This window comes from Lepidochelys kempii, chromosome 15 (genome assembly GCF_965140285.1).
Source record: "Lepidochelys kempii isolate rLepKem1 chromosome 15, rLepKem1.hap1, whole genome shotgun sequence".
NCBI classification, from domain to species: Eukaryota; Metazoa; Chordata; order Testudines; family Cheloniidae; genus Lepidochelys; species Lepidochelys kempii.
Genome location: NC_136394.1, coordinates 27510580 through 27537632, shown reverse-complemented (window position 1 = coordinate 27537632; position 27053 = coordinate 27510580). Strand labels below are relative to the sequence as shown.

Genomic DNA, 27053 nt, shown 5'->3' with positions numbered 1-27053 from the left:
TTGCCCTTGATGGCTTTGTTGCTCAGGAGAGAAGTCCTGCCACCTGGCTGTGACTGTCCATTGCACAAGAAACGAGGGGAGTTTCTCCTTCCTTCCCCCTCCAAGGCTGTGTGTCTTAACAGTGGAGAGCAGGCTGGCAGTGCTGATTCAGCAGCTGTCCCCATGGAGATCCCAAAGCTGCCTGGCTGGAGAGCTGGCTCACAATGGAGGCAGGACAGCGATCCCAAAGGAGAGGTAGGCACACATAGGGTGCTGAATTGCCTTGCTGAACTCCCTCCTACCCTGGGCACGGCCCCAGTACACTGTGCAGCAAAGCTGGCGGCTGCAGGAGGGGTCCAGGGGCAAGAAGGCCTGGAGGAAAGCCTCCGGGGATAAGGGCATTTGCCCCAAGTGCTAAACACCATCCTACCAGCCCAACTCCCCTGCATGTGGGAAGTGAGAGCAAAGGCCCAAGCTGGGCAGATGGCAAAAACTGCCAGGAGCTAAAATAAATAAAAGGGAAAACTGGAGGGGAGGGGAGAGCCTTCAAGGAGGCAGAGACTGGGAGTGCAGCAAGCTCGGCCATTGTGCCAGCAAGGGGAGCCTTCAGCTCCAATACACCAAACCAGACCGGACCTGGGCCTTCCGTCTGGTGCGCTGTTCAGAAACAGGCAAGTATCCTGGCTGCCAGCCAGCACTGTGGAGCCATCACAGGAGACAGCAACTTGTCCAAGGTAACCGGGAAGCCAATGGCAGAGTCAGGAACCAAACCCTGCTCTCCAGAGTCTCAGTTCTGCACCTCTACTATCCTTTCTCTCGGCTGGTTTCACCCAGCCACCTGCACTTAAACTGCAGACGTCCAGCTGAGTCCCGCCATCTCAGACCATCCCAGGATGAGAGGAAAGTTGGTATTTAAGGACACAAGTACTCAGATTTGTACCCACATTCTATAAGAACCACCTGTGCCTGAAGACAGAGAGCCCCTGGGCCCCAGAGAGCTCCCTAAAACCCTTCAGCCTTTTCTTCTATACTCCCCTCTGTCTGGCTGATTGACTTCTTAGGAAGGATACCCAGACAAGCACTGCCTCCTGCCCAGCCAGAGGCTTTTAAAGCCTCTGACCAACTTGGTAGTAAGAAGAGGGAGCCCAGGGTGGTAATTTCCACAGCCCCACGGTCCTTCTTGGGGAAACCCCCAAACAGCCACAAAGAGGACGAAGCAAAAGGCAGCAGGAAGCAACATGAGACCAGCCTCTAAATCCTCTGCGGATGTGTTACTATCAATAACACTACTGCCATACACAAGTAAGAAGAGAAGGGCCTTGCCCCAGGGAGTTGGACATGTAAACGGAGCACATCACTCAGCAGTGCTTGCAGGACATCTTTCATTCAGCCAGGCAGGTTCGATGGCCGGAGAGCTCTGCACTCAAACATGGGCTTTGCTGGGGCCCAAGCGCTCCAGCGAACAAAACCACGCAAAAGTCCCCCGCTTCTTACGGGCAGCATAAGAAGCAATGAACTTCTTAGCTGCGTGAAACATTTCCTGCCCATTACATTAAAAGGCTGAACTGTGTTAGAGGGGAAAGTAATGAAGACTGTAAATATCAGGGCGACTCCTTCCTTAGATATTTTTAAGGTCAGGCTTGACAAAGCTCTGGCTGGGATGATTTAGTTGGGGATGGGTCCTGCTTTGAGCAGGGGGTTGGACTAGATGACCTCCTGAGGTCCCTTCCAACCCTGAGATTCTATGATTAACATTTGCGTGCTCTGTTGCAACCTCGTTTAAAAAAAGATTTGCCTGCCAATGCCCCCCGCACCCAAACACACACACTTTATTTTTTTGCCGCCTATCAAATAGCAGCAGCAGCCACAACTTTTTAAACGCTCTTTTTATCTGTAGATATTATTTATTGCTCAGTTACATTGGCAGTTCCTCAGTGGATAACTTTTCCCTGACTTGCTTCTTTTTCAGAGGATCCCAGACTAGGGGGCTAGCCAGCTAGACGCCAACAGAATAGTCTTCTTTCAACAACATTAATTATCTCTAGCTTTCCATAACAAAAAATCTTGACCCCACTGTCTGCCAATAGTTAAGACGCTCGCAGAGGAAAAGTCTTTTATCTTTGCATCTCATAGAAGAGCTTGTGTTTGATCAGTCAGTTTTTTTTTTTTCCTTTTTATATACTGAACTTTATAGACTGATTAATTCCTTCTATCTCAGTAAACTGCTGTGTATACTCTCGAGTGTTGACTTGATTTTCTTTCTATTAAAAAAAACCCCTCTGCATACGAAATTAAAAGAGCTTTAGCACATCTCTGCTCCATAAGCAAGTTGTAAGGATCCCTATTCCTGCAGAATGAGGCGGGGGATAGAAGGAATGCAAGTTGAAAAGATTTCTTTATTTTAAATTAAAGTTAAGGATTAAAGGCATCAGGCTTTCAAGAGTTATTGTGAAAGGCTTTTTAAAAGTCCCAAGTGGATAGCCCATAATCTTCTTTTAAATGGCTAAATTTAGAACACTGAACACATTAGACCTCTGAACTATAGACCTCCAAGTAGCCACGCGTGACAGAAACCAGGGTATTTTTATGTTCACTATTTAAAACACAAGATTTAAACTTTTGTCAAATGTCTTAGACGTACAAAGCTGGACTCTCCAGTGTTTCAAATATCAATAGGAAAACAAATCATTTGCTACTACAGCTGTCTATCAGGACTAAGAATGAGAGTCAAGAGGAAAATATTGTACCCACTCTACTCAAAAGTTTGTTTCTTCCTCTCTGCAAAATCGCACACACCCCCCAGCACTAATATTCACAAGTCAGATCAAAGCAGCCATGTATATAGTATTTTTTTTTTTCATTTTGTCAGATTTGAACCCTTACACCTCTTAACAGATCAATTAGTTCATTGGATACAATTCGGTGCTGTTCATAGGAAAAATGGTTTACATTTTATTCTCAACTTTACAGTGTAAGCTCCATAATCACATCTCAAATAAAAAATTTGACTGAATTCATAGCTACTTCAGATGATAAATGCTTGCAGATTTATAGTAGTTATTCATGCAAGTACTACATTACATGCAGATCAATACCATAAAGAACAATTTGCTAAAAATACAAATACCATATTTACGCTTTAACAATATTAACAAGATTTTATTCTTAGTTTTGTTACTAAAATAACTGCATCTGTTCAAGTGACCAGAATAAGATCAAAGCAATATTTGCTGCTAACTGAACTTGAAACAGGAATGCTGAAAAAGACATTTTACGATGATAGCAGTTTCCCCTCCAAAACAGTAGAACTACAGCTATGCGGAGCCAGAGGAAATTTTCTGTTGACGTAAAGGAGTGTTCAGGTATTAACGTCACAAATAATCATTCCAAAAACAAAGCGACTACCAACTGACTTGCAGAGAAATATAACCCTTTAGTAGAGGCCTAAACACACCTCTTATGCATTTATCTCAAACTGCAAATCAAAGCTGAAACTAGCAAAGTTACACAGAGCTACTCTTTAAACAGGTTTAAATCAAACCCGACTTTCATGGTCACTCTCTTCATTTGGTTGATTACTGGCAATCTGTGGCCAAGGTATTAAGAAAGATAATATGAGAGAGAGAAAAAAATTAAATACCCCAGAAAGATTGTGGTTACAGCTCAACCAATGCACCGCCTTGGTACTTTGCAACAGCACACTTACATAAGCAATGGCCAGTTCATTCTGACCAGGGGAGGTTCATCATAAAGCTGTATTTGAGATGCTAACTCACAGGCACTACGTTCTATGGCCCCAGTTAAGTGCCCTGTTGAAGACAATGAGTGTCTTTCCATTGATTTTAGTGGGTGCTGGATAAGGCTGTCAGTCATCAGTGACACGCGTCAATGTCAGGGTAATCAGAAGATGCCATACCATTTCCTCCCCCACCTCATGACAGGTCAGTCTTTTAAACCTTCTAGGGAGTTCAGATATTGCAGTACTAAGCATAGTCTACAATGCTCGAATAAATTTATTAGTCTCTAAGGTGCCACAAGTACTCCTGTTCTTTTTGCGAATGCAGACTAACACGGCTGCTACTCTGAAACAAGTCTAGATAGAGTCATTTAGACTGATGCTTCAATGAGACATTGTCCACCTAGAATAGAATGGTACACAGTTCTGGGAACTCACAGCTACACCCAACAGTGACATTGTGTTATTTCTTTACACTGGCTCCACTTACACAGACCCCAGTATAGAATTAGAGCAAACTCATTTCATTTGTAATCTAACACACTGAGGTCCAGCTCACTAAGAAATAAAAAGCTAGCATATCAGATCCTGATTAAGCATGTGCTTCAAGTCCAATTGACTTTAATGCAACTTAAGCATAGGCTTAAAGTTAAACAAGTGCTTATGTGCCTTGCTATATCTGCCCCATTATCTGCTGGATGTGCAGTCTCAGAGCAGTTCTTTTTAAACAATGTTTTCCATGGACTTTCCTGGAATGTAATAAACATGGAACCAAGTCTTGAAGTCCTCACTCCGATGTTACTCAATGCTTCCTCCAGCACAAATTTCCACTGAACCCATGGAAGTTTTGCTGGAGAGAGAACTCAAGGATCTGAGCCACTGGAGTGCCAATGAAATGTGAGAACAAACCTCTACACTACAAAATATAATCTTGACAATGTTAATTTAAAAAAAAAAAACCAAACAAGACACCAAATACCTCCACTCACTACTGCAAAACACCCCTTACATTTCATTGCTTTGATAACACCTAATTCTCCCCTCTCAAAAAAAAAATCTCAGTATTTTTCAGTTCATGGAATTTCCTAATTATTAGTTAAGATTAATTCAATCAAGACTATCCTCCAGGTTTTCAGCTGCTCTACCCAGAGCTGTGAAAGTGACACCTTCTTAGTAAATTAAACTTTCACATTATAATCATTACCTGTAAATTCTCTGCAGACATGCAATTTCAATCTGTCAATTACATGTAGCAATCCTGCCAATGAAGGTACAGAGCTCATATCAGCTAGTAAAAACTTCCTACTACTTGAAAATCCTATTGGAAAAGTATCTTTTTTCTTTCTAGCCGATATTGCTTAAATGTATATCATATATTTGCAGCCTATGACAATTCCAAAATACATACACACACACATTCACAAACACAAACACACACACACCACGGATGTTGTTAAAACAAACTCTTGGACACAAAGATTAAAAATCTGGAAAGCCTATATTTATTTATTTTTTAACCGGTGAATTATGTCTGATTAATGCAGGCCAGAGTGTATAAACTCATACTACATACTGATTTAACTGGGGACTGTGCAAGACCGAGGTCCAAATTTTTTCTACAGAGGCCCACTTTGGGGCACCCAACTCTGAATGTGAGCACTCAAATACAGATTAACTTTTTGCATCTCAGGGCCAATTCAAGTACATAAATGGGGAATATGAAGATGAATTTAGACAAGTTAGTTTGAAAACTGGCCCGATAATTCCATATAAAGAGTAATAATGAGAACGAAGGAAAAGGTCTATGTCCATTGGGCATTGATATAAAACAAGGAGAAATGGATTTAAGTTAAAAGGATACTTATAGGTTGGCTACTAGGAGGCACATTTTGATGGTGGAGACAAGCTCCGGCGGTAGTTCTGGCATACTCAGGGGAGGCACTCAAGCCAAAACCGGTGCCATTAAAAACGCCACACTTACCACTCCACACTGAGGCTCTGTTTCAGCAAAGCCCTTAAGCACACTCTTAGGTCCTTTTGATTTCAAGGAGCCTTCAGAACATGCTTCAGTTCTTCACTGGATAGAGAAGGATTTAAGCACATGATTGAAGTTAAACCCGGGCAGAAGCGTTTTGCTGAATCATGGCTGATTGCAGGATTGTGATCTCTCCCAGGCTAAGTACCACCAGCATCGGGGGTGGCGAATACCGAGTTCTTAACAGCACCCACTGTATATAGAAAGTACAGCGAAGTCTTTCCAGCCGGGTGCTACAGACTGTACTTATATCTCAGCAGGTCCCGGCCATCTTGGATACTGAATGCCGTAGCATAGTTCTCTAGCCTCTACTTTAGTTAAGATAAGCAGCAAGTGTTTCAAGGAAGCAATAGCCACACTGTTGTATTAATATTTATGACCGGCAAATGCAGACACTGTCGAGGTTCAGGGCAGATAAGCGTCCAGAAATTTGGATACTTGTCTGAACATTAACTTACCTTTCAAACAACTTCCCTGTGACCCTGCTTCCTGACTCCAGATCTAATCCCCTTCCCCCAAAACTTCTCCAACTTGGAATTTCTTGTTCCTTTCAGGTGTATTTGGAGAGTTCTGTCCTGACGTTTTCACGGAGTCCTATTCCTGCAACACCTCCCACAGAGATCTACAAGAGTTTTCCTCCAGGCCTTCCAGCTTAGGCCTCTAGTATGCATGAAAGGTGCCGGATCCAACTGATAGCCCTGAAAACAGAAATCAGCTCTCAGCAGAACACATCCACAGCATGCAGTATCAATGTGAGCTTGACACACACCTGCAGCCCTGCCTGCCTGGCTCAGTTACAGGGCTAGCTGAACCTCTGTGCCCTTCCTGGGCTCTCAGTCAGGTGCCAGGCCTTGTGCCTTTACCTATCCTGAGGCAGAACGCCGCAATCCTCCCACACTTAGACCAGGCCCTAGGCTACAGCACCCTGTGTACCAATCGTGCCTACCCGCCAGTTCTGGTACCTGCAGTTCTTCCCTTAGGGGTCTGGTGTTCAGCGACCAAACGGCTTTCTGAAAGCTGAAGTATGGTTTATTGTAGCAGTAGTGACAAAGCATTCAGAGAACATGATTTTAAAGCCACAGTCTCCATGCATGTTCATCTTGCCTGGAGGCTCACCATCCCCTGGCAAGCCCAGCTTCTTCAGCCTGCATCTTAGTCCTGTTCCCCTGAACAACTCCCCGCTCTCCTGAGAGAGACCCTTTTAAAACCGGTATAATCCCTTCGCTCATCTGTATTCACAGGCTCTGGCCCTCCTGGACAGAACTAATTTTGCAGGTTGACAGGGGAGAAGGCCAAGTATTCAAAGCCAACAATTTGGGCATTGTCCCTTAACATCTCTCATGTGTTTGTTCTGAGGGGTGGCTTCTCTCAAGCCATTCTTCCTGCTTGTTTCTCCTGACAGTCCCCTATTCAGCTAACCCAATATATTCGCACTGTAAACACCCCCAGAGGCAGGGCAACAGACAGGACCCACACATTGCAGATCACAACCGCCATTCTGGGAGCAGAAAGCAGCTCTGCCTCTGTACTAACAGGCATTGGACTGAGCCCATCAGCTCACTTCAGACAAACCATGGCTTAGAGTAATTGCCAGTCCCTACCAACCAGGATCACAAAACCAACTGTACCCACTGCTCCAAGCCTCCCCTGTCCCAGTGCCACTCAAGTAGGGCATATCAAATAGGCCCCAATCAGCGGTGCTCGTGTGAGAGCTGCCACATGATATGCCAACAAAGCCCTAGGAGCTCTACTGGTGCAGTGAGAAAGACCCTTTCCCCAGGAGATGGAAGACTGCTGTTTAAGAGAGACATCTCCCGTTGTAACTACATAACTCAAAATAAAAGGACAAAGCTCGAACATAGTGCAATTAATGCAGAAAACATTGATTTCTGCACTGTACCAAACTGGCTCATTAATTCCAGATGCTCCTACAAGCCAGTTCCAGCACAGACTTCTTTGCAATATGAGGCAAACATGAGAATATTGAATTTTGAGATCCCGTCATGCAACAACCTTTTATTACCACACAGCCTTGAAAACATGCACCTCTAACTGCTTCATTCCTCCCACACAAATAGCAGCACTTGTCTACCCGGCTGGTTATTTGGGTCTTTGCCGACATATGCATTTCAATTATCACCATCACAAATCATTATCTACACACCAGTCACGCCACATCCATGGTCCCCAGGCTCCTGAGAAACCTCAGTAACATCAAGCAGTGTGGCCTAGCAGATAGACCCCACATTGGGACTTGGGAGACCTCGGTTCTCGTCCTGCCACTGCTCCGGCTGCGTGATGTTGGGCAAGTCACTTTCACCACTCTGTGCCCCAGTTTCCCTATCTGTAAAATGGGGAGAAAGAGACTGGCCACCTTTGTGATCTGCTATGAAAAGCTAGGTATTCTCATTACTATGCACTTACACGGTGCCTTTCATCCAAAGGATCACACAAGCATGAGTTAAGCCTCACAGCTCCCTCGAGAGACAAGGGAACACTATCATCATGAAGAAAATGAGTCCTGGGGAGGGGAAAAGACTCCCTTGTGGTCGCACAAAAAGCCCAAGAATGGAAGTCAGCTCAACCAGCCTTTGTGTTAGCCACGAGACCCAGACTTCCTCTCTGGGGTTCATTTGCTAAGACAGTCACACAGTGCAGCTCTCAGACTGCAGGAAACTCCTGGCTGCTGAGTGGTGCGATGGTCCCATATGGCAGAAGCGTTCTCTCCTTAAAGCGATGATGGGCAGAGGATACTATCAGTCTTGGGGAAAGATCATGGGAACTTCATTTTCTCTCTTCTGCTGGGGGCTTCTCTCCCCTGGCAATCACTCCCCACCTTGATTTAGTTTCGATGCACTGACGTGCAGAACACAGCTGCCAGAAGGGGATCACAAGTGTTACACCACACTGGGCAGACCGGGTCCCTGCCCCAGTGAACTTGCAGGCTAACCCAGAAATACATGAGAGCAGTTCACTTGCAAGAAGAGGCAAGAAGCATTAGCCTCAAGGAGGAGAGGCGGGCACTTGACCGACAAGAGATGAGAGGCAGTTCCAGGCAAAAGGGTGCGGTGAGGAGACTCAAATAGGGGGAAGGGCTGAAAGGGTGGAGGAACGTATGAAGGGAAAAGGTTGTAGGATAAACCAGGAGTCTTGGAGTAGGTTTGTGCAAGTAACTCACATGATGATAGGGTCCTTGTCTTATTAAATGGGTACCAGGGTTACTTGAGATTCAGTTCTTCTTTGGAGGCTCCCTCAACTAAAACTATTCATAAAGCCTCATGCCTCCAGATGTAACCCCGACACTATGCCTAAGGGCCTGATCCAAAACTCAATGGAGAGTCTTTCCATTGGTTTCAACTGGATTCAGCCCAGGTCCTGGATTGAGGGTACAGACACATTTCAGCTATTACCAGTTATGTACGTTCACCTACATCTGCCAAACATAATCCCAACGAACAAAGCTGCAGGTTAGTGGCTGGGATTTGCGGAACCTGGATCCCATTTCCTGTATGCGACCTTAAGGAATTCCCTTAACTTCTCCATGCCTCAGTTATTCCATCTATAAAATGGGAAGAACGTCTATCCACCTTCATACAGAGTTGTAAAGCTAGACGTGGCTACTGCTCTACGACTTCCAGATATCCTATAAAACATTAATGGGGCTATGATGCTAAAGATACTTAAAAGCCCAATTTGGCTAAGGTAAGAGGGCAAAGATCTCTCTTGAAACTAGCCCAAATGATCACGGCTCTGGTAGACACATTACAACAACAAAACATTGGACTAAACTGAACAGTTACTGACCCTATTCACAGGGCAATATGACACCTACACTGAAAGGCTGAATGTCGTACTGGTCCATGTTGGAAATAGGCCAAATTCTGCAGTCCTTCCTCTGGCAAAACTACCAAGATGTTAGTGGAAATTTTGCCTGAGAAAGGGATGAGGGACGATACTAAGCCAAGAAATTGGGATCCAAACATTCCTAAAGTTTTGGGGGTACAGAACTGGGGCATTTGGGCTGCACAATGAGTCTGATAAAGCTGAATGGTTCAGTGTCTGAATTCACCCCTTTTTCTGTACCACCTGATACCAAAAGGCCATTCTGCTTCAAATAAAGGGTTTCCTTTGTCTGGAGACTGTACACGGCTGGAGTTCCCTCATTTACTGGGCAGCTTTGTTATACAGTGTTTAGATACATTAGATGGTAAATAAACTTAAATCTTTTGAAATACCAGTTTGGGTTACTCGATCCCTGCTCAGTTTTCACAGCTATCACAGTGAATAGAACAAAGATTTCATGCACCAAACACCATGTCGTTTCAATTGTCATTACAGAATTCTCACAGTTTTAATGAATGCCAAATCTGTTTTTTCACTTGATAGAGCCTGACAAGAGCAACAATCACAGATAAGTAGGAAAACTTCTTGCTTTTCAACAAAGGTTAATAAATAGTGACAGCATTAAGTCTATTCTGATTAACTATGCTGAAAGATATTATTGCAGTTTGTAACATGAAATCATTATTGGATTAAGCACAGCATATAAAAATGAAATGTGAGGTTTAATCTCAAACACAGGCTCTCAGCGCTCTGATGAAGACCGTGCAACTCTCAAAAGCTTGCTTGCATTAATTTTTTAAACTGAGTCTGTTAAGAGATAGCATCAGAAATGTGCCTGCCTTTCTGTTTTTTGACTTCCCTAACAAAGCTACCATGATTTGGCTTGAGCAGCATCTATAAATGAGCCATATTTAGTAGCTAAAATTAAGCACAAAATCCCCTGTCATTTTGGAATATAAAATGATGTCACTCAAACACTAGCACGGTATAAATACTAACCACTGATCAAGCCACCATGCTGTGCAGTTGGATGCTAACAGCTTGGGGGTAAAAAGAAAAGGAGTACTTGTGGCACCTTAGAGACTAACCAATTTATTTGAGCATGAGCTTTCGTGAGCTACAGCTCACTTCATCGGGTGCATGCCGTGGAAACTGTAGCAGACTTTATATATACACAGAGAATATGAAACAATACCTCCTCCCACCCCACTGTCCTGCTGGTAATAGCTTATCTAAAGTGATCACCAGGTGGGCCATTTCCAGCACAAATCCAGGTTTTCTCACCCTCCACACAGATCACCAGCAGGAGAGTGAATCTGTGTGGGGGGGTGGAGGGTGAGAAAACCTGGATTTGTGCTGGAAATGGCCCACCTGGTGATCACTTTAGATAAGCTATTACCAGCTGGACAGTGGGGTGGGAGGAGGTATTTTGTCATATTCTCTGTGTATATATAAAGTCTGCTACAGTTTCCACGGCATGCATCCGATGAAGTGAGCTGTAGCTCACGAAAGCTCATGCTCAAATAAATTGGTTAGTCTCTAAGGTGCCACAAGTACTCCTTTTCTTTTTGCGAATACAGACTAACACGGCTGTTACTCTGAAGCTTGGGGTAAGCTTTCCTTTCTGAAATTTGAGGGCCTCTAGAGCATACTGTATTCTCTGTGGATAGGTGGTTCTCCCTTGATATTACGGGTGCTGCCTTACCGATCAGACGAGTGGCCCTGTCTCTGAGAGCGTCCAGCATCCTGTCTCTGAGAGCAGCCAGTGCCAGATACTTCCAAGCAAGTGGTTCCGCATGATTGTGGACTATGCTATGTGGAAAAGCACTTCACAGGGCAGATTGGAGAGGAGATGGTGGCCTTTAAAGCTGCAGGATGGCAGAACTGAATGCAAAGCCCAGCAGGCGTGTTGCAGTAACACTCTGCTATGCTGGGAGGTGGGCTACAGAGTTTGCCCAGGTTGCAGAACGGCTAGACTGGGGACTCTCGCTACACAAGCTGTTGGGGGAAAAGAAGTACAGGGATATTGACTCTGCAGAGGAGGAAGCTAAACATGCGCCCTTCTGGTAGCGCACGGGTGTCCAATCAATTTCACAAGGCCATCCATCAGGGTGTTTGGAACGCAGACCGGGGAGAGGGGCTGGGACAAGGAGCAGAATATCCCTGACCACTGGGGTGAAGGGGCAGGGCACTAAATAAAGTACTTTTGCTCAACTGTAATATTCGTTACTTATTTCTGCGGTGCCTAGTGATGCGACAGTTTGGTGATTAAGAACAGAGCAGTAGAGGACAACCAACACATCCCCTGGAGGTAAACAACAATTGTACTGAAGGAAAAAACACCCACATGTAGTATTTAGATACTACATGTATGGGCTCGTTATAAATACTATCTGCAGCTTCAATTCATAGACCGGATTTGGTTCATGGAGTAATTGCTATGTATATCTGATAGGTTCAAAAGACAGACAACAGGAGGCAGTATCCATTAGATAAAGATTTGGGTGAGGGTGGAGGACACAAGCTGTGTAACCCACTGGTCAGGGTATGCTATGGATCAGGCAGGTAACATATGTCCTGGATGGAGGAGGAAGCTCATCCTCAGCCTCCAAGGCCCACGACAGTTCAAAACCTGCAGGGGACCTCGCAATGTGGTGGCTCTCATTTTGGCCAACATTTGGGATTGAACTGGAGACCTTTAAAGCTAAAAGCTTGGGCTAAAGAGGCAGGTTGTGTAGGTGAGAGTTGTAACAGACACTCATCCTCTGTGGATCATGTACAGAAGGGGTTCATGTAACTATCATTGGGTTACGTATGTAGGCGCACACAGGCACAATATAGGACCATGGATATCTGCTGAGACCATCAAAGAGGGAAGAAATTCAACAGCTGGTGAAGTTACAAACCACCCCACTTCAGTTTGTATTGAGCCCAAAGCCAAATCAGAATTGATCCCATGACTTAGCACAGTAAGTGAAATAACTGCAGCATTTCTGGTGAATCTCACTTCCTTCCCAAACACTAGCACGGAAGCCCATCCCCAGCAGCCTGACCTCAAATTGATCCTGTCCTGGAAGCGTGCAAGTCCTGGAAGTTTGGAGCCGAGTTTTCATCAGACAGTGCTGGGTGGATCGTGTTTCATTTTCACTTGGTGATGCTGAAGGCTCTTAAAATTCTGAGCATTTCCAAAATTTGCAGATTCCAAACAAAGCTTTCAGCTTTATCAGTTCAAGCCAAATGCTTTCTGATAAGGAGGAGTGGAATGTAACTCTGAGATCAATCCAAACACAATCTTTAGAACTAATCCATCAGAATTAAAATGGATAGTATCTCCTCTAGGATCAAGTATCAAATTTGCTGTTCCATGGGACAGGAATAGTACCCACCAGGCATGCAGCCTTAGAGGAATGAAATGGTCATTTCCCTATCTCTCTGTTTGGGCTGGGACTTTCCAAAAGAGCCTAAGGGAGTTCGGCACCCAACTCCTATTGAATTAGGCTCCTTTGAAAATCCCAGCCCTGGTTTCTCTGGCACAGATTCATTAACCCAGGTCAGTAGGCTGTGAACCTCAGGATCCATTAACCAGGCAGTGAGTTCTAAAAGGTGAAGATTTCCCAGCCAAGGCTTCCAAAGACAAGAAAGTTATTCTGCGGCTGCAGATCTTCCCCCTTCTCCTCTCGTAGCGTCTCCCTTTTCACAGGATGAAACACAGCAACAGGGATCAGATGGAAGAGCAGTCCCAGCCTTTAGCAGCTGGTGAAAGCCACACATGCGTCATGAAGGGTCATCTAGTGTCTCACTCTGAACCACAAGCCAGACTCTCCACTGCTGTAACTCAGTGTAGTTTCACTGGCTCCAGTGGGGCTATTCCCATTTACACCAGGGAGAGATCTGGTCTCCTCTTCGGGGCTGCCAGCGTCTGCAAAACGGAGCCAGCAGGAGAGATGGAATGCAACTGACAGAGAGCAGTGCACGGAGGAAGAGGGGGCTATTCTGAGCCACATGCTCGCCAGCACCCGTGTCCATTTACTTGACATGCAGAATGCCGGAACACGTGTGGCCATCCAGCACTGTTATGATCATCACTGTGCTGTACCTGATAGCCACTCACAACCTCACGGAGGCAGAGGGGAAAGCACCGACACCCTCCTGCTCCAACAGCACAAGGCCCTGCCACTCAAGATGAAAGAGAATTGTTACTAGCTGTTAGCAGCCCGGGGTCTCTGACACACAGTTGGGCAGTTCCGATTCCATCCATTAGAGGACAGTGCTGCACAAACATACAGGAGCCAGGCTATTTCACAGAGAAGCCTCTTTTGAGCACCCCCTCTGTTTTCTTATTGAATGAATCCTGCAGAGACACTGCCCCAAGAACAGGGATTGGTGAACCAGCAGGTGGAAAGAACAGATTCGAGCAGCCAATAGAGTTTGGGAAGGAGAAGCAATGGTTATGCCTTAGCACTGGCCTATTAAGAGAGTACAACTGCGATCAGGTTCTCTCCACTCTGGGGCACACGAACAATGATTCATTCCATTTTCTTCTACATTCCCTGAAATCATCGTGTGTCAATAAAATACAGGCTTATGTTGGCATTTCCATTTTGCTGAGCCTCGTTCACCTGATGCCTATTCCGCCCCACATTAAAAAAATACCAGCGAGACAAACTTCCGTTTCTCAGGAACTCTTGAATGGGAAACATTCTGCATAAATATTGTAGGGCCTAACCAAACTGAGCCCGTTTCTGACATCAAGGGTTTGTATCTGGCTCTCTTTCTAGCTGCCTGAGTCATGGTGTTGCTAATGTATTGAGCAGAACTGTAATAAAATAGAAATTGATTACCTGGGGGGGGGGGTTGAAGGGGCTCCTCCCACAACAGGAGATATGAGGAGTTTCTTTAGCTAATGAGCCTTCCAGCACTTTTGGTATCCATGACTCAGTAGCTCTATTATACAAGAGGGTCATGGCTTCATCTCCACATTATACCCACAAAAACTCACAGTGCTATATTTCTTGTAGCATTTCTGGCTACAATTAAGCAGTAGCTTGTGCTGACTAAGGGCACATCCCACAGGAAAACCCCTTTGAAGCTGTAAGATGTTGGCGCGGTTGGATATCAGGACTGGAGTCATTACAGGTGTCAGGGCATGCCGCAAACACTGCCTGCACAATGATCACCACCAGGCATTAGGGCAGCACATAGCTAATCAAGGGTCTGCTTGTGCAACTCTTACACTGGGGAGCACTGTCAAGTACAGGGCAGGGCCATGCTAATGTAAGAGTGGACGGCTAGGCCTACAGCCTTGATGCTCATTTGCACTAAGACCCCTGTATGCCATTCTGACATGAAAAGGCACCTTGCAGTGGGGGGAGCTGCAATTTTACACCCATTTCTAGGCCCCTCTGCACTGCCAGAGTGGTCTAAAAGGCCCTTAATGTGAATGAGAATCAGGCCTTAAGTGTTCAATACGTGCCCAGATCCGACACCATTAAAGACAATGGAAGTTTTGCCATTAACTTCAATGGGGCCCGAATCAGGCCCACTAGGAACATGTAGGAGTTAGTCGGAGTTTGTCTAATATCACCCACTATAAGACACTCCAATGAGTTAGAACACTAGGAACACAATGCACAGTTTCCTTCTGGGAGAGGATACAGACAGTGAGATATGCCACCTATTGTACTCTCTGACCCTGGAGTAACGTTCATGCTTCCTAAAACAGATATGCATGGATACGTTAGCCTGATAACAGGAATTATTTTTAAATCAAAATTTCAAGTCAGTCATTAACCACATACAATCTATGCCTTATAGGCGAACACAGCACAGGAAAAGATTTAAAAAATGGAACAAAGTAAACTTAACAAAACAATACCAACTCTGAACTGAAAAATGTGTCTGCTAGACACACATGCCCAACATAGTTTCCATAAGAAAGGGAGGGGTGAAAAAAGCCCGCTCATAAACCTAATTACTAGCTGTAACCTAATGATTTCAATATGTCATGTAAATTCTCTGCAGCTGCTCATATGGAATTTGTTCGTGAACCCAACACTCAAAATAGGGGGGGAAAAGGTGCTGTTGTTTTTAATTAGACACACTTGGGCCAAATTCATGTCTGATTTAACTTTGCTAAAGTCAGCACAGTTGCACCAGAGATTAATTTTACCTGCTTTTATTTCAGATTAGTTATTGCAAAATAAATCACTTAAACAGAACATTGTCAGTTTAAAGTGTTACACATTTAAGACTTTAAAAAAAAAAAAACACAAAAAAAACTTGCCAGTTATTTAACCATCTTGTCTCCTCCGAGTATACAGAATTCCAGCCTGAGAGGATTAATATGAACATAACAGCCACACCGGGTAAGACTATGATCCATCCTCCCCACTATCTTGTCTCCAACAGCGGCCCTCACCAGAGCTTCAGGGGAAGTACACAGAACAGGGCAATTATGCAGTAATCCACCCTGTGTTCCTTCCTAGCATCTGGTAGTCAGAGGTTTAGGGTCGCCCTGAGCATGGGGTTGCGTCCCTGACTATGTTGGCTAATATCATTGTGGAGCTGTCCTCCATGAATCTATCCAGTTCTTTTTTGAACTCATTTATTCTTTTGGCCACCACAATATCCCATGGCAATGAGTTCCACAGGTAGTTGTGTACTGTGTAAAAAAGAACTTCCTTGTTTGTATTAACTTTATCATCAGGTAACCCCTGGTTATTGTATTGGAAGTATTGTAAATAACAATTCCTTGGTCACTTTATTCATGGTTTTATAGGCCTCTATCATATCACCCCCCCCCCACCCTCCCTTTAGTCATCTCTTTTCTAAGGTGAACAGCCCTAACCTTTTCAGTCTCTCCTCATACTGAAGCCATTCCACAGCCCTGATCATCTTTGTTGCCCTTCTCTGTACCCTGTCCAGTTTCACTATATCCTTTTTGAAATGGGGTGACCAGAATTTGCCACAGTATTCAAAGTGTGGGTGAACCATGAGTTATATAGTGGCATTATCACATTTTCTTTCTTATTTTCTATCCCTTCCTTCATAGCTCCTAACATATTGTTAGCCTTTTTGACCGCTGCTGTGTGCTGAGCAAAAGTTTTCAGAGAACTATCGAAGGTAACCATAAGATCTCTCTTATGTGGTAACAGCTAATTTAATAATGATATTTCGTATTTGCACAGTACTTTTCTTGTTCAAAGGACTTTAAAAAACAATAATTATGGTTCTTCCCGCTCTCATGAAACCTGGACATTTTTCTTAAAAGTCACAGAATCATGGGATTCCAAGAGCTGAGAGACTTACCTTTTGAGCCCTTATGGTTTTGGACGAAGCTTAAAAAAAAGTGACCCCTTAAGGTTAAAAAAACAGAAGGAAAATAAATAGAACCCAGCTCTCTTTTTTAAATCTCGTTTTCAAGCCAATTGTTATTTTCGAGGCCCTGACTCGTTTTCAAATGCTTAATGTTGGCAACCATAATTGATCCTCAACACTCCGGTCAGTAGCTAGGCCAGAATTATTATCCTCACTTTACAGAGATACAAAATGATTTGTCCAAGGCCAAAGAGGAAGTCAGTTTCAGAGGCAGGCTCAGAACTCTAACCACTAGGCAATGCCTCTGTCTTGGATGCTGAGGGCCCAAGAGTAGCTCTGTGTAGCTAACCAGGCTCGGACATTCAAGTTCAGGAAGAGAAAGGGCACTCAAGCGCTGTTCAAGATCCCCATCCTTTGCAGATGACACAAATTTATTTAGATTACTCAGGACTACTGCAGCTTGTGAGGAACTTTGGACAACTTAACAAGCTAGGTGAATGGGCAACACAATGGCAAATTAAATTCAGCATTGATAAATGCAAAGTAAAGCATGTTGCAGGGCAAAATTTATACTGCTCAGATACTTCAGAAGGTTCCAAATTAAGCATATCCACTCAAGAAAGGGACCTGGGCACCACTGCTGAGCTCAATGAAAACCTCTGTGCAATGGGCAGCTGCGGTCAGAAAAGAAAGCAAAATGTTAGGATGCATAAAGAGTAGGATGGAGAATATTATAATGCTATTATATAAATCAGTGGTGGATACTGTGTGCAGTATGGGTCACCCCATCTCAAAAAGGACACTGGAGAGGGTTCAGAGAGAGGTGACAAAGATCAGGAGCCTGGAAAAATGCTCACATGGAGAGACATTGAACTGACTGGGACTGTTTGCCCAAGAAAGAATCATAGAAAATTAGGGTTGGAAGAGACCTCAAGAGGTCATCTAGCCCAACCCCCTGCTCAAAGCAGGACCAACCCCAACCAAATCATCCCAGCCAGGGCTTTGTCAAGCCTGACAAAAACCTCTAAGGATGGAAATTCCACCACCTCCCTAGGGAACCCATTCCAGTGCTTCACCACCCTCCTAGTGAAATAGTGTTTCCTAATATCCAACCTAGAACCCCCCCCCCCCACTGCAACTTGAGACCACTGCTCCTTGTTCTGTCATCTGCCACCACTGAGAATATCCTCTTTGGAACCCCCCTTCAGGTAGTTGAAGGCTGCTATCAAATCCCCCCTCGCTCTTCTCTTCTGCAGACTAAATAAGCCCAGTTCCCTCAGCCTCTCCTCGTAAGCCTTGTGCCCCAACCCCCTAATCATTTTTGTTGCCCTCCGCTGGACTCTCTCCAATCTGTCCACATCCTTTCTGTAGTGGGCGGCCCAAAACTGGATACAATACTCCTGATGTGGCCTCACCAGTGCTGAATAAAGGGGAATAATCACTTCCCTCGGTCTGCTGGCAATGCTCCTACTAATGCAGCTCAATATGCCATTAGCCTTCTTGGCAACAAAGGCTCACTCATATCCAGTTTTTCGTCCACTGTAATTCCCCAGGTCCTTTTGTGCAGAACTACCGCTTAGCCAGTCGGTCCCCAGCCTGTAGCGATGCATGGGATTCTTCCATCCTAAGTGCAGGACTCTGCACTTGTCCTTGTTGAACCTCATCAGATTTTCTTTGGCCCAATCCTCCAATTTGTCTAGGTCACTCTGGATCTTATGCCTACCCCCCCGCTTAGTGTCAGTGAACTTGCTGAGGGTGCAATCCGTCCCATCATCCAGATCATTAATGAAGATGTTGAACAAAACCTGCCCCAGGACTGATCCCTGGGGCACTCCGTTGAGCCTTACGATCTAGCCAGCTTTCTATCCACCTTATAGTCCATTCATTCAATGCATACTTTTTTAACTTGCTAGCATTATGATTATGAATAAGAGGGGACTTAAGAGGCAATAAAACACTGGCGGGTCTAGAGAAGGGAGATCGGGCGATACTGTTCTCCCTGTCCCATAAAACAAGAAGGGGACAGTCAATGAAATTAAAAGGTGGCAAATCCCAAACCAAAATGGAAATATTTTTTCACCCAGCACATAATTAAACTGTGGAACTCACTGCCCCAGAATGTCCCTGGGGCCAAGAATTTAGCAAGATTCAGGAAAGGTTCTGGACATTGAGATGAAAATCAAGGGTATCCAGAGTTGTTACAGTTAACGCTCACACATTATGGAAGGGATATTAAACCTCAGGCTTCGGGAGTTAAGCTCTATTGGGGAGTAGGAGGAGAGCAGATTATCCTACAATCTGCCTACTGTGAGGTTCCTTGACCTTGCTCCAGAACATCTGGTGCTGGGCAGAGGCAGACTACTAGACAAGCCAGACCTCAGGTCAGATCCTGCCTGGCAGTTCCAATGTTCCCATGACACCCTAGAATGGCCGAGGATTGTGCTGTGGTCTGGATCCCAACTTCTGCGGAGTGTGGAACAGTTTCAGTGTGGCTCTGGCTCTGAGTTTTGCAGCTCAGGCCCATCTCTGCCAGACATTCAACTTTTCAGAGCTATTTATCATTTATTCCTTCCACAGAGCCAGGGTGCAGGAAAAATGATCAGGTGAGTAGGACTGGTGGGGCCAAGAGTGACGGTGCTTTACCAAGCTGCAGGACTGGGTGAGAAATACGCCCTGTGTTAGCTGGCTGGTAGCCCTGTTGTACCAACAGATGCCTATGCCTAAGAACACGGTGACTGGAAAGCTCCCAACGCTACAAATCAATGCAGAACTATTAGAGTTATGAAGCAAAAGATTTCCTTCCGTTCTTCCTCCCCCCCCCTTTAAACCTCTTCTTGAGGCTGGCTGAGGAGAGGTAACAATTATCTTTGTAACATTCTGGGAAGGAGAAGGACAGAGATACGCTGAGTTGGTGACAGATTGGGAGCCCACAGGAGAGGGGGACAGTCCGTCAATGCACAGTGCCCCGCAAGGAGGCAGCATCCTCCCTGACCCTCTGGAAATCTCCACTGAGCTAGGCTGGGCACATGGGATCAAGGATCTGGCTCTCCGAATGTACCTGAGGCTTGGCCCTGGCGTTTCCGCTACACCTCTACAATGTTCTTCTCCATGTTTTTGTTAATATATCCTGCTTCCAGGTGGCCCCTTAACCCTTACTGACCTTCCCCCCACATCTGCTTCTCCAACGACCCTCCTAAGACATGGAGGCAACCAGCCACTGGTATATGTTTAAAAAAAAAAAACCAAAAACTCTGTTTGGAAAGCAAGCCCCATGCGAACGTCACTGCTCAGGCCCTTTGTGTCTCCTGGCATCCCCTGCCACACACTTCACTGGGATGCCGAGATCTCACAAAGTCCTTGTGAACCAGTCACTAATCTCAGTGGCACCAGTGCAAAAGCAGAGTAACTTGCCTCACCTCAGCAGAATTACTGCAAACTGATGCTGATAAAACTAAAGAGATGGAGCCCGGGCCTTCTTTTAAAGCCCCCTTTAGACCCTGCTGAGACTACACAGAGTAACCCACAGCCGGTCAGATTCCCAGCAGTGTAAATCAGTGTGTTCTGCTGGCAGCTCCGGAGGATCGAGTCCATAGCATGACTAGCTGACAGGCTGCTCCAAGTTCTTGGCCTGCTGCCTTTACCTTCCAGCCCCAACGCCTCCCTGAATTTGGAAGTATTTCTGCTGTGCTGAGTCACTGGCTTTCAGGACAAGCTGCCTCACGGCAGAAAGCGGAGAAATCAATAGGTATTGCCTATCACCTCCACTTATCAAAAGCGCTGAAAGCAGCCCATACAGGAGTGGGAAATCGCTGTCACTCTCATCCACAACGGAATTCGCTTTCCTAGACCCCCCAAAGCCTGTTAAGGGACAGCACCCTTCTCGAAGCATCATACAGAACAGCAGGCTGATGGCCAGTAAAAGGAAACCCAGGACAACATTCTAACATTTGGATTGATACTACTGCAGGATCTAGGAGCCCCAATCGTCAACCAGGACTCCGTGTGCTAGGCGCTGTGCAAACATGGAACAAAAAGACGTCATGATCCAACTCTCAGGCTGAGTCTATCCACAACAGTTGTACCACTTTAACTCAGTACTACAGCCTAGTGCGGAGGCAGTTAAACGCGTTTAGGCTAATCTAGTGGAGTCCCTTCTGGGAAGGGAAATAAGCTATGCTGGTAGACGGCACCTTTATACAATATAAAGGCGTCTGTGCTAAGGGCTGTACTGGTCTTAACTACACAAAAACAAGAATAGCAACCCTAACTGAAACAGTTATGCTGCTACACAACATGTGTAGGGCAGGCCTGCATCTGAGCTTGCAAGGTGCTAAGCACATACCATTGAGCTGAATTAATGACTCACCTGATGAGTTCACCACTTTGTAGCACTGGGGCCTATTGCTCAGATTATCTAAAGTGCCCACCATCTAACAGCTCCCATCATCCTTAACGGTGCGGGGACATTTGCAGTTTTTCTCCGTGGGCGCAGCTGGCTGCTGAGCATTTTGGTGATCTGAAGCCATGGCAAGGTGCTCCAGGGGTCAGGGGCGTGGGAGAGAGCGTGATTTCTAACGCAAACAGACATGTTGCACACTAACTGGCCTGTATAGACTCTGCTGGTGCTCATTAAAAGTTCCCTCGTGCATGTTCACATAGCGTTGTTTGAAACAGTATTATGTTAAAGCACACTAGGGAAAATGTAGTGTGCACCAGCAAGGCCCACATGGACCAGGTTGTGTGCTTTAGAAATCACACCCCCAGAGCGCACGTTACCCCACCATGTAGACATGCCCTTAGATGCTTAAATGAGGGCTCAATTGAAAATCTGGCCCTGAATCTCTCTCATGAGGTTTTGATCTTAATATTTTTATCAAATCCAACCGACACTCAATTAAATTCAACTGCAAAGCATTGGTTTGGAACAACTGGGGAAAAAAAACAGGGTTGTGTCTAAGGTAGAAGGTGACTTTGCATTGTGCATTGAGGCTATTCAGCTGTGAGTGCAACATGCAAAATGTCGTCTACAGCCTCTAGTGAGTTGTTCTCTCAGAAGGAAAAGAAATAAAATAACACTTTTTCCCTTGCCCTCTAAAGACGTGCAGCGGGAGGAAGGCGAGCAGGGTCGAAGGAGTCAAGATGGAACGAGAACTCTCAAGAAAAAGAAATTCTTTGAGGATCAACTCCCAGCAGAAAGTCTGGAAAAATCTAACCCCCAAAAAATCTGACGTTATGCCAAAGAACACATGGAAGAATCAATACCAGCAAACACACACGATATCTCTGGGCTGCAAATGCGGATTTCTGGAAATTTGAGATTGACAGTTACTGCAGAGATCTTGAAAGCAGTAAGATGTTCAATGAAGGGGTGGGGGAAGGGTACATTCAAGTGCCTTGGATGGAAAAAGAGAGGCCTGCACTGTGGCCCAAGGGCCGAGGCCTTGGGTCATACCAGTGTGACTCCAGCTGTTTCAATGGAGTTCATCCTGATTTTCACCAATGCAGGTGAGAGATGAACCAGGACCCATGTGTGTAATGGCTGTAGCAGAAGACTGGGAGGGAGGATTTCTGGGTCCTCTTCTCAGCTCTGTTGAGGACTCTTCTGTAATCTCATGCCAGTGACTTAACTTCCCTACCCTGCACGACGAGCAAGCCAGATCCTCAGCTGCTGTTGCTTGGAGCAGCTCCAGGAACTATACTGATTTATACCCACTGCGGATCTGGCTCTCCATTTGTAAAACAGGGACAATGCCACCTACCTAACTGCCTGCCATAGGAATGGAGAGGCTCAACGCATTAATGTGCACCAATGTTTTAGCATGAGTGCCACAATATTTGGTATTTCTTAACACTTCAGCTCCTGGAATCATGTGATTACGTGAGCATCTCAACTTTTCTTTTTAGAAAGTCCATTTTTAGCACTGCTGGCTGCAGAGGAAAAAATGAAAAATCCAGTCCCTCAAGGCTCAAAAAACAGAAGGCAAATTAAAAAAAACTAATTATTTTCTTTTAAATCTCACTATTTTTATGCTGATCTCGTGACTTGGGGGGAAGGGGGGCTCCTGATTTTTGAACATTTGACATTGGCAATACTGTAATACGTTCGGAGATCCTTGGCTAAAGGGCACTATAGACATGTTATTATTCACTTTTCAACTTGCACAACATAAAAAAAATTTCAGTGTGGGGTTTTTTTGTTTTGTTTTTGGCTGTATCATACAGCCTGTCCCATGCTGAAACGCCCATTGGATTGACTGGGAATTCAGTCTAGCTGCTGAATGAAGCCCTTAAATGAACCAGGAAAGAGGCAAAAAAAATAGTTCAGAAATTCAAACCGTAGATCCCATGATAGCTGCCATAAACATCTATACTTGTCCATGTCTTAAAAGACCTTAACACCATACCATGTTTTCCTATTACCAACATAGGTCAGCAGTGAATACTATCACCCCCTTTTAATCATAACAAGAGCTCCGAAAAACAGGCAGCTGCCAGTCTTCTTCTGACAAGTACACAAGACAGCAGTAGGTATGTACTTATTCACAACTCAGCTCAAAACGGATGCTGCCTCTGGGAAAGACACTGCCGAGATGCTACTTTAAAGGAGTTATTCCATTCCCTTTATGTCTGCTTCTCCAAACACCTTTTCTGCACACAAGACCTCTGGGTGGGTAATTAGCACTGACTCGCTTTTTCCTGGGACGGTGGTTTTCCCCCGGCGTGTGCTGGGTACCAAAGCTCATGTTGCATACACCTTCAGGAAGGCGTGGGAATAATTCATTCATTTCAATAGCACTTTTGCCCTTTCAACCATCCCCGCTCTTTAAGGGCATCCAGGCATTTTACAGACACTTCTTATGGGCTGGATCACGGAGGTACCACAAGTCCTGAGCAAAGGGCAGCACCTAACTGGTTTAGTGCAGAAATCAGCTGCACCAACCCTACGCCTGGCGTGGGTTGTGTCTCCCTTCACTGGCTCAGCTGCGCTGGTGTGGACCCAAGGCTCTGCCCACCCACCTGCGCAGACGAGCAAGGAGCAGCGGCTCCTCCACCACACAATCATGCCAATCAGTGGTGCCGATAGCCCATGCAGGAACCATACACCCCTTTACTCCCAACTGTGGGTGAAGCACAACTGAGCCCTAAACATGAAGCACCCGTCACACGGGAGTCCCAGTGAAGGAGGAGAAGCAGAATTTCCCCCCAGGATGTTAGGATTAAATAGATAGGTGGTGATAGGGCATCGCTGCAAACCTGCTCCCACTTCAGGGTCGGATCAGCACTCGCCAGGATGCAGAAAGTTTATTTCAGTGCTTAAAAGGGATCTAGGGGGAAAAAAATCACTATGCGCACTGGGACAAAGCCATCTCTGATACTGCACCAGGATCAATTTGGCCCTCCCAGTTCCTCTGGGGCTCCGGTGCCCACCAGGGAACCCAAACCACCAGGCACATGGATCATCGGAGATCCTGCTGGCATGCCATCAACTCAGGGGGACGGATGGGAGCTCAGAACAAACAGAAAACGGGATTTTCTTTGCAGGTGCACAATAAATTTGTTTGCTCAAGTGGGGGAAAAACAGTTGGACCCAGAAGTCATTCACGGCACAGATTAAAGAAAAGCCGGATTGTGCCCTACTCTGTTGGAGAAACTGTACAAGAACACTTCATCCTTATGTACATACTGCCATCACAATGCTGGCAGAGCCATCGGCTCCAAGGCCAGCTATAAGGTATCACTGAGTATGTGCTCCTTGTTTAACTTCCTGTTGCCTTTTGTGCAGCTTCACATTTACCTCTCTGACTTCCCAAACCATTCCCTTTGGACACCGTATTCATTGCACCCCAGCTGGTAACTGTACCCAGTGGGATCTTCAGAAGAAGGAGCAAAAGTCACTTAAGCCCACAGGACTCATGCTCCTAAATCCCACAGGCACTTCTGAAAATCCCACCCCTCACCCTGCACTGGGATCCTGCCAGGCCTCATAAGCCCAGCTGGGACAGCTGTTCGGATGGGAGGTCTCCCAGGAAAGCCAAGGAGCTGCAAGAGGGGGGGGGCGGAGGACTCAAGTGGTGGTGCCCCTCCCGCTGAGTAAACACTGAGCTGATGCCATAGTCAAAAGAGGGCAGCACCCCAATTGCCAAGGTGTAAAACCAAGGTCCTGATCATCTGTGCTCATTAGAGCCCCCATGGCCCTTTGTGTGGAAGTGAGCATTTTAGTCCAGTTCCAACAGGGGTGTATCGCTCTGTGCCCATTTAAATTCCTCCAGCAACGCGAACTGGAGACACTATTCCCACCCTGCCCTAGGCGGCCGTGTAACGTCCGTTTGCACGGTTGAACACTTGCTGCCTGTCACCCCAGAGATGGCTGCACTCTGGCAGTGGAAAAGGAAATGCTAGTGAAGCTGGTGGGAAAAACTCTTTCCGAGCCACTTGAATCCAGAGTGGTATATTGTCAGGGTGGGTCCTCACCTCCAGAGCGCCCCCGGGCGTCAGGGCGTGATGGTGCCTCATCTCTGGCGCCCCATCGCGGCCACTTCCTTGGCTCTGCAATGCCCCTTCCCGGCCTGCGCCTTATCCCAAGTCTCCTTTGGGGTGTTCTGTGGCCTGGCCCTCCAGCCAACTCACATAAAAGCTCCGGCCCCTCCCAGGGGAGGGAAAGGTCCAGCTGAACGGCCAGAGAGAGACCCAATAATAATACTTCTGCCCCCGTGGGCTACACTGGAGGTCTGCTGCCAGACCCCTGCTGTGCTCTGAACAGCTTCACTTGCACTGCTTTCCCCTAGCAGCTTCTCCCCACTGCCTCCCCGCCCCAGAGACTCTGCTTCCCTTGGGGATCTCCCTGTTCCCTCCACATCAGTGGTCCCCAAATTGTGGGGCAGAAGAACATGCGGGGGGGGGGGGGCAGGGAGAGAGTGTCACCCAGCCCCACTCTGCCCACAGCCCCAGCTCAGCTCTGGCCCCAGCCACAGCTCCACCACCCCACAGCGCAGCTCCAACTCCACTACACCCCCTGCTCTGCCCCTCACCCAACTCCAGCCCAGCCCCACTCCCCCCCACAGGCCAGCTCCGCCTCTAGCCCCAAACTGCCCACAGCCTGGGACATACACATACCTAAGACACAGTCACTCGCTAAGCCCTGCAATCTAGAGAGACGTTTGTTCTTCCCACCAGGAATTCCTTTGACTTCTGCTCTCCTCCCCTGTCTCCCGGGCTCGCAGGCATTCTGGCTGGAGAGTGCCATTCTCTCCAAAAACTCTACCCTGTTAGCACCCAAATTACCAGCAGCAAGAGGGAGTTAAATTTGAGGTGCAGAACAGAATGACAGTCATCCTTATTGCACCGAGCAAGAGTCCCTTTATCATCCTAGGGGGTCTCATATGAACCACAGAGCTATTGCAGATCCTGGAAATTTCACTAGTCAACTCCAGGAGGGCTGCCAGTAGTGCCCAGACCTTTTCCAATAGCTCACTCATTAAAAGGCAAGGCTGAGGTCAGAAACCCCATCTCGTTCAGTGGAACAGTACAGTCCTTTGTCCAGCGCGACAATAACTCACCTTCCCCCATGGCCAGGTCCCCTCATCAGCGAGCAAGGTTCAGATCCAACTCAAACCCTGGGCTTTTTCATCACGGCTGGCCACGTGCCCTTTCAATGACTCCGTATAAAGTTCACACTGCCACACCGCAGGTTTTTGTTACTGTCTGCTCATGAGATGATCCCTCTGCACACAAAGAACTCACCCTGCCAAAACCCAGAGACCTGGGGGAACTTTCTCGCCCCTCAGAAAAAGTGAGGCAGATCATTCATCTTCAGCTAGAGCCTCCTCACGGGGAGAGGAAAGGCTGGTGTTGGAGCAGGACATGGGCTCTAAACTGGGGACGACACACAGACAAACACCTGTCAGGGACAGTCTAGAGAATACTTAGTCCTGCCATGAGTGCAGGGGACTGGACTAGATGACCTCTCGAGGTTCCTTCCAGCCCTATGATTCTACGGAAGGAGGCCCCTGCAAGGGGGTCAGAAAAGGTGGCTCGCTCCACCAAAGTCAGTCCATCCCAACTTCTTACAGGGTCTTCTACCTCCCCTGCCCCACAGGCAAGTCCATCTATCCCATGTGCAAGACAGTCCCAGGAATACACACA

The 27053-nt window shown here is 46.3% G+C and overlaps 1 protein-coding gene across 12 annotated transcripts in view; it reads right to left on the bottom strand.

The window, feature by feature from the left end:
- The window catches only part of CUX2 (cut like homeobox 2), a 228743-nt gene that overhangs the window by 154586 nt on the left and 47104 nt on the right, over positions 1-27053 (bottom strand). The window contains exon 1 of one of the 12 annotated variants that reach the window (XM_073312599.2): positions 6209-6434. The exons of the other annotated variants lie outside the window; for them this stretch is intronic. The gene's annotated coding sequence lies outside the window, so the exon portion shown is untranslated. Of the gene's footprint in view, positions 1-6208; positions 6435-27053 lie in introns of those variants that run through there. 12 annotated transcript variants of the gene reach the window in all.